At 28.9% G+C, this 8,139-nt stretch overlaps 1 long non-coding RNA gene across 1 annotated transcript; it reads right to left on the reverse strand.

Annotated features, from left to right (window-relative positions):
* Positions 1 to 4: 4 nt before the first annotated feature.
* On the reverse strand, positions 5 to 7,572 carry LOC122269803 (uncharacterized). The gene is made up of 3 exons (XR_011637773.1): positions 7,029 to 7,572; positions 3,876 to 3,906; positions 5 to 154 (listed from the first exon to the last, which is right to left on the reverse strand). It is a non-coding gene; the product is annotated as an uncharacterized lncRNA (long non-coding RNA).
* Positions 7,573 to 8,139: the final 567 nt, after the last annotated feature.

Raw genomic sequence — 8,139 nt, forward strand, 5'->3', positions numbered from 1 at the left:
TTGGTTTTTTTTTTTTGTTTAAATTTTATTTCTACAATCACATTTAATGGGTTCAGTATGAAAATAATTTGATTTGAAATAAATTAAGGCAATGAATATGAGTGGTCAAATAATGTGATGGTGATTGATGTCTGTCTTCTGTTTGACTGTTGCCCTAGAACGAAAGAAATGAAGTTAGATTTTTCTGGTGAAATCAACTTAGTTTTAATCAATGAGCAACACACTTCTAGGAAAGTGGGCTCGGAAAGTTAACTGGTTTTTTCATTAAGCTTACCCAATTTTTCTTGGTTTAATCTAATATTCTTAGAAGTTTTTTTTTCTGTATTATTTTATTCTGAAATATATATACGTTTTTTTTTTATTTAGAATTTTCTATATTTGCATAAATTAAAGTTGTTCCTGTTTAAAGTGAAATAAAAAAGCATTTGGTTGAATTAAATTTCTTATCGGTGTAACATAGCGGACATCTCTACTGGATTTTGCCAGTTTCTCCTGGTCTACTAGTTTAATCAAAATTCTCCTAATTTTTGTTTATTTTAGAAAATTCCCTAAAATTGAGAAGGATTCCCTTAAAAAATCCCTATGGAAATAGAATTTTGCACAGATTATTGCTTGCTTGATTATTTAAATAAGTATTATTAATACATAATTAAGCAAACCTCATTTATAGAAATGAGATCAAAACGTTTTTTGTTCTAAAATGTTCAGTTTATTTGTATTTTGAACTCCCTTAAATTAATTAAAAAAAGCTTAACTATCTTTGAGGAATTATATGCCTATTAATATTCGAAATTATGAGTAAACATGATACATAAAATTTCAAGTATATTTAATGTTAATCATAACTGGAAAATATTGCAGTTTTTCTATTTTGATGACAATAAAAATTCCCCATGTGTAATAAATGCAACAGTTATGAAATTTATATTTTGTAAAATCTTTTCTTATCCATGTTGGCAGCTATGGTATTATAGTTTTAGCTGTTTATTGTCTATAGAATTCCCTGTGTGTAAAGTATTTAAGATTTTACACCAAAGTAAACATGAAATAAATAATGTATCATAAAATTTGCTGTATTCAGCAGTTCTGATAATATTAAAATTTTTAAAAAAAGTTAGTCTTTAAAAAGTAAATTTTACTTACGAATGTAAGCACAGTTTTTTTTAATAAAATTTTCAAAAGCTAATCAAATCCACAAACTTAGAAAATTCCAGGAGGACATTGCCAAAGGAAATGCTTTCTCCTTTGCAATAATTTGATAATCAGTAAGTATTGCGAGACGTACTGTAGATCAAAGATTTGAACACGGAATACCTAAATAGGTTTTTATTAGGGTGCTCAAAAATTTAAGTCATACTTGAAGGAATATATTTCAACTCGTTAAATTGTTCCATATGATGTGAAACGTTTTCGACAAAATTATGATAAAAGGTAAGCCGCTATACTCACAGAGCTTCCAACTACTATCCTTTTGGAAAAACATCTTCATAGAGTGGTAGACAATTTAGAACTAAAACTTGCAGATTTTTTGATAATTTTGCCAACGTTTTAAAATCTTGACCATGAGAAAGCTGGAACTAAATAGCGTTTCATAAGAGCTTTGGCTTTTTCCAATCGATATTTGCTATTAATGTTAGCAACATATAAACATTTTTTGCAGTGTCGCTTTACATAACATAAAAAATTGTTTCCCGACCAATCATATGTATAAATATGATTGTTATGGCGAAATTTTAATTGGATACTGAAAATAAAATATCGAAATAATAAATTTTGCAGGACTATGAAGAAATAAAAAAATGTGCTCGTGGGTTCTCGAACATCACCCCTAAACTGGATTATTGATTGGTTAGAAAATTTTTTTTACAAAAGATTTTTTTAGGTAAATAAAATTTTTCAAGTGAAACATTGATTTAACATTTTTGAGTTTTTCATAAGAGGATATTTTTTATAAATCAATATTAAAGTCTGCATTTATTTTATTTCGAACTTGGAACATCTCTACAGAGCTAGTGTTCCATTACAGCAATTTACCTAACTTTTGAGTAGCATATTTCTATAGTAGCCAAAGAATAATGCCTGTAAATTGTATAGTTTCTCCAACGCCTCTACAACTGAAAGCCTCCACACGGGTTTTTATAGGTAGTCCGATCAGACCATTGTAAAGGCAAACTAATTAACGAAAGAGCCATTTTAATAGTAGTAAAAATAAAGTGGTAGCAAATGGTTGTTCAAGCAAAATGATCATGTCGGCAAACCCTTAAAAACTAGACATTATATATTTGTAAAAATTATTACTAGTCCAGCTTATGTTATCGATAATTAATCGTTTACAAAAGATTCATACCATATCAAGCAATAAGGATTTAGTCCAATAAAAGTAATGTCTCATTTCGAAAAGCGTTCCTCTTGAGGCAAAATCCGGCGTGTGCTTGCTGAGCTCACGAAAGCTGCAGAAGAAAATATCGAAGAAGAATTAAAGCAGCGCAAAGGTCTTACGGGCCCCAGCTCAGAATGTATATCAGGCGTTTTTCTAAAGGACAAATATCCTTGTTTCATGTTTTGATTAACTTTTATTCAGAACTGTAGTTTTTATATAAGGAAAATTTCCGACGTTTCGATTAAAATAACTTAATAAACACTATTTTTAGAAGAAAATTTGATCGGGCCCTCAACAGGCGTGGGACAGTTGTCCCTATCAAGATCAAAAGAATTTTTTGGAATGAGCATTTTATGTTATAAATCTTAATGTTTACAAATTGTGGTAATTGAGGAAAAATGTTTCTCTCACAGAAAGAAAAAAAAAAAACAAGCATTGAGAGGAAATGTTAGTTATCACTTTTATCTTTTGAAGTTTCCCGAAAAGAATTCTTTTTTAAATTCTTGGAATTTTAAATCTGATTTTAGAATGAGATTCTTGCGGCTTCATCGTTTCGATAATAATTGCTGATTTGAATTCGAAGATTCAGAAATTTTTTAATGAAAATCGTACAATGTACACTGACATTTTCTATTATAGATAGGTGCAATCTATTGGCGTTTTCTAAAATTAAAATTTCTATTATAAATACATAATTTAAATAAATATTTTTACTTTGCGCTTTATATTAAACTAATGATCTTCATTCACCTCATAATAAATGCAGCCAATTACTTTAAAAAAAGAAATAGGTTAGAAAGAAAGAAGTATAAATCAGACAAAATTTAAAAAATGGATTTACTTTTGGAGCTTTTTTTATTTTTTTAATTCTGTAGAAGCAAATAACAAATTAGTAAAAAATATCTAATAAAAGTAAACTGATTTATTGCACAAATTAAAGAAGATTACTAACAAAATAATTGGTAATAGCTTGGTTTCTTATTTGCTCATGCTTTCCAAAAGTCTTCCTAACTCTTCAACCGGATTCAAAAGAAGATCGGAATTTTTTATTTTATTTATTTTTTTGCATTACAAAATGATTGATTTTTTCATCAGCATCGATCAGAGGAAAGTAAACTAAAATTTTAGCTAGTGAAATGTAGGAAAAATGTGAACCGTACACTTGACTTCATCTGTAGAAATGCAATTCTGCTCTATCGATTTCTTAGAACAACCTATGAGAGTATGGGAGAAATCACCATCCATATTGAACAAAGGATCAGTATGGGTGGTCGTTTCTCAGGAAAACATGCATCCTTACATTCACACTCATGAGACATTCCCAAAAGGAGAAGAAGAAAAAAACTATTCTCTTTCTGAATAACAAAAAGGCTTCTTTTTTGTTTCCTGTAATACCCCCAACACCTTTACAGTTTTAATTCACACAACTTTATAACTAAGCATTAAAAAAAACTACTCTTTTAGATAAAGAACTATGAATGGTCAGTTTTCTTACCTGTCAGAGGGGAAACATATTTTCTGTTCACCTTAAAAATAAAATGTTTCTATCAATAATGAAATTCGAGTTCACTTTAAAAGATATTTTACATTAAGCTTGTTCATGTTAAAAGTGTTTAAAGTTTCATATCGCATACAATTAGACGGTGAATCGAAAATATATACATCATTGTACGCAGCTAGGGACGTTTCCCCTATTATGCACTTCTTCGCTTGCTTTATAACCAGCATTTGTGTTTATCTAAATTATCTTAATTTTGTGTTTACTTAGAATAAAAATTGCATCCAATTAAGTGCAGCATTAACTGTTTCATTGCAATTTTACAATTTGGTGATGAAGCTGAAAATTTCGCTAAATCATTAAATTATGAATAAACAGCCTATTTTAATGCAATTTCCGACAATACTAATAAAAAAAATATCGTGATACAAAACGTAAAAATATACCGTCAATAAAGAAAATATCGTGAACATGAGTTAAGATATTTTAAGCAAATAAAACTATAGTGCTAAAGCACACGAAGAAAGAATTTATAATAGGAAAGCTCCCGTAGCGGCGTACATAGGTTCCTATACAATTCTTAATCCTTATCAGGTGCCCAGCCTTTCCTAAAAATTTGTCACAACATTTACGGAACACCCTGTATATTAATTGAATTGAAAATTTTTTAAAAAAGGTTTTGTTTATTTTATTTTCTAACTTTAGAACGAACTATTTGAAACGTTATCTATAATTTTTTTTGTACCGAAAAAGCGAAATTGGCGATGGTATTTGAAGAAGAAAAAAATCAACCTTCCATTTATTATAAGCCTAATTGTTAAAGATAATAAGAGTTTTTTTTTTCTTTCTTAAATTCATCGGACTTAAATATACAATACCATGATCATTAAAGTATTTATTTATGTGTCTGAACTATTTTCACTCAGTGAATATCAAAATAAATTTCATAATAATTCAAATTAATTATACTTAAATAACCAAAACTGAGTAGTAGTTAATTATGGCAGTTATGTTACAATAATTATTAAGTTAATGTTAATCATATAAACTCAATTGATAATTTTTCATAAAAAAATAGTATTGTAATAGACTTGAAAAAATTTCAACGTCTTCGAAAAATTTAAATTTTCTGTGGTTTGTCAACAATAAAATTGTTTTGAAATATTTCTTAAGTTATAAATAATGAATAGCAAATAATTCAACATATAATATGAATAATTCAAAACAATTTTACATATATTTTCATTTTTTCTTAAACCAAAATTTTCTTAAATGCGAATTTTAAATCATTATTGTTCGACAACAAAGATAATAGTAATAAAGAAAATGCCTTTAAGAAAAGAAGTGTTTGTATACATATATGTTAATAATAAGTGATATTCTGTTACCAAATAATAAAGCATTAAAAAGCTCGAGGCCTCGATTTCAGACCTAAATATCTAAAGATTCATGCTCTTATTAAATTATCGTCGTCTGAACTATCTTGTCTCGGTTAAATTGATGTTAAAACTGTAGCTCTCAAGTTACCACTTTTTACATTAAAAAAAAAAATTGATTCTCTGAAAGGATACTATGACCACTTGGTCTTTAAATTTTCAAAACACTCGTAAGTTACAGCTATAGCTCGGAAGCAGTTAACTAGCACATTGCCTAGTTCCTAGCTTATCTGCAGATTAACTAATTTACTCCGTTTAAGTGCGGAAACAAGAGTTTTCCGCATTTTATCTAGGTAATGTGCTCGTTCCGTATCGTTGAAGTTCATAAGTTTTTTTGTTCTTTCTATCAACTAATTTGTTTGTCTGATTGTAATAACTTGATTTTTGAGATAGCGGGAAAAAAATGAATAAATAAATAAATAAATAACAATATAATATCTAACAAAAGAAAGGATAAAGCTTAGTGCTAAGTAGACTAAAGCACATTCACTTGTACTTCATTCCCGTGGATTTTTGCTTTAACATTAGAATAATTTAGCGTGCCGAAACGTTGCTGTTCCAGCAAGGATCTTATTTTCAGATTAACGAATGATTATTAGATATTATTGCAAATTATTTAGGTACTTTGCAAACCGTAATTTAAGAAATGAAATGACACTTTTACGAATCACCCTTAGTTAATTTGCACATTGGCTTGATAATCTGTTGAATAATTGATTTTTGCACTATAACAGTAACATATGAATTATATATATTTCGAAATTAAAGGAGGTGCAAATATTAAAATAAAACCTTACTTCTTTTTAAGGAAAAGTATCGATGTTTTCTTAGATTTGTAGAATCACTGATGCTTACACTTAAGCGAAAACATATGAATTATATATCTTTAAAAATTAAAGGAGGTGCAAATGTTAAAATAAAACCTTACTCCTTTTTTAGGAAAAGTATCTATGCTCTCTAAGATCTGTAAAATCACTGATTATTACACTATAGCGGTAACTTATCAATTACATACATTTCAAAATTAAAGAAGGAGAAAATATTAAATTAAAACTTTACTCCTTTTTAAGGAAAAGTATTGATGCTTTCTAAGATCTGTAGAATCACTCATTTTCAAACTATAGCGGAAACACATAAATTATGTATCTTTAAAAATTAAAGGAGGTGCAAATATTAAAATAAAACCTTACTTCTTTTAAAGGAAAAGTATCGATGCTCTCTAAGATATGTTGAATCACTGATTTTTACACTATAGCGGTAACGTATCAATTATATATATTTCAAAATTGAAGAAGGTGAAAATATCAAATTAAAACTTTACTCCTTTTAAGGTAAAGTATTGATGTTTTCTAACAATGGTAGAATCACTGATGTGTACACTATAGTGGAAACACATGAATTATATATCTTTAAAAATCAAAGAAGGTGCAAATATTAAAATAAAACCTTACTCCCTTTTAAGGAAAAGTATCTATGTTCTCTAAGATATGTAAAATCACCGATTTTCACGCTATAGCGGTAACGTATCAATTATATGTATTTCAAAATTAAAGAAGGTGCTAATATTGAAATAAAACTTTACTCCTTTCTAAGGAAAAGTATCGATGCTTTCTAAGTCTGTAGAATCACTAATTTTTAAACAATAAAGCGGAAACATATAACTTATATTTCTTTTAAAATTAAAGGGGGTGCAAATATTAAAATAAAACCTTACTTCTTTTTAAGGAAAAGTATCGATGCTCTCTAAGTATGACTTTCACCATTTTCCTCTGATTGTCGCCGTAGTTACAGGTGACCCAGTCGTTGTTGCCGTCCAGGAAAGATTTGTGACTTCTTCGTAGTGACCACTCTCTGGTGACTTCAGATGTTGCGGATTAGGCATGGAGGTCAGTTTCTTACCGTCTCTCTGTATTTGTGGATCCCATAGAAAAACATAGTACAAAGACAAGACAATTGCTCCCAGAGATACGGAGAATACGTAAGCCATAACGGTCAATAATCGGACTAGCTTCTTATGTTGCTTACGTCTTGAGATCGGTGGTTTCATGGGATTTTCTGGTGTGGAATCTGTAACGCTGACCTTTTCGCAGCCATTGTTTAAGACTGTGTCATCTTCCGACATGTTTGGGAGTTTGTCTTTTCCTCGGGGATGGACAGTTGCCGTTCGGATGGGAGAATGTAAAGCGCGTTGATTATTAAACAGCATCCTTTCCTACCTCTTCCGAATCCCTTTTCTGGATCAGAGGAGAGGAGGGAAATTTTCCCCTTTTTTTTCCCTAAATGATTCTCCTCTAGGGAAAAAGTAAGAAAGTTCGTTTTGAAATTATCATAGATGATTTAAGTCTCAAATTTTAAAAAATAATTCTAAAATAACCACGTTCTCCTTTCTGAGAAGTAACTATTCAAAAATTAACATTGGTCAAAATGCGCGTTTAAAAAAGGGGGCAAAAGCTATAATGAAGAATGGTCAAAATGTAAATATTTGATCTCGTTTTTGGTAATGACTCTTATAAACAATAAAACTATCGTATTGGTAAAAAAATAAGTATGAATCCAAATAAATCACTTCGTATGTACTTTTAATTTAAGTCTTTATGCAAGAAATGTTCACAATTCTTTTTAGGTCTTTTAACATGAGTAAATTTTTAAAAAAAATTAATTAAAAAACAAACTTTAAAAGGTTTTTAAAGTTTTTAAGTTTTTTTCATGGGTAAAGTTTCCTGTACCATGCATTTTATAAAATACATGGTACATGATCATAATTTTTAGTGTCAAAACAATTAGGCAAAACTAAGAGTAACGTTTTATCTTATAATATCACAGTT

The sequence above is a fragment of the Parasteatoda tepidariorum genome, chromosome 9, assembly GCF_043381705.1.
Source record: "Parasteatoda tepidariorum isolate YZ-2023 chromosome 9, CAS_Ptep_4.0, whole genome shotgun sequence".
NCBI classification, from domain to species: Eukaryota; Metazoa; Arthropoda; class Arachnida; order Araneae; family Theridiidae; genus Parasteatoda; species Parasteatoda tepidariorum.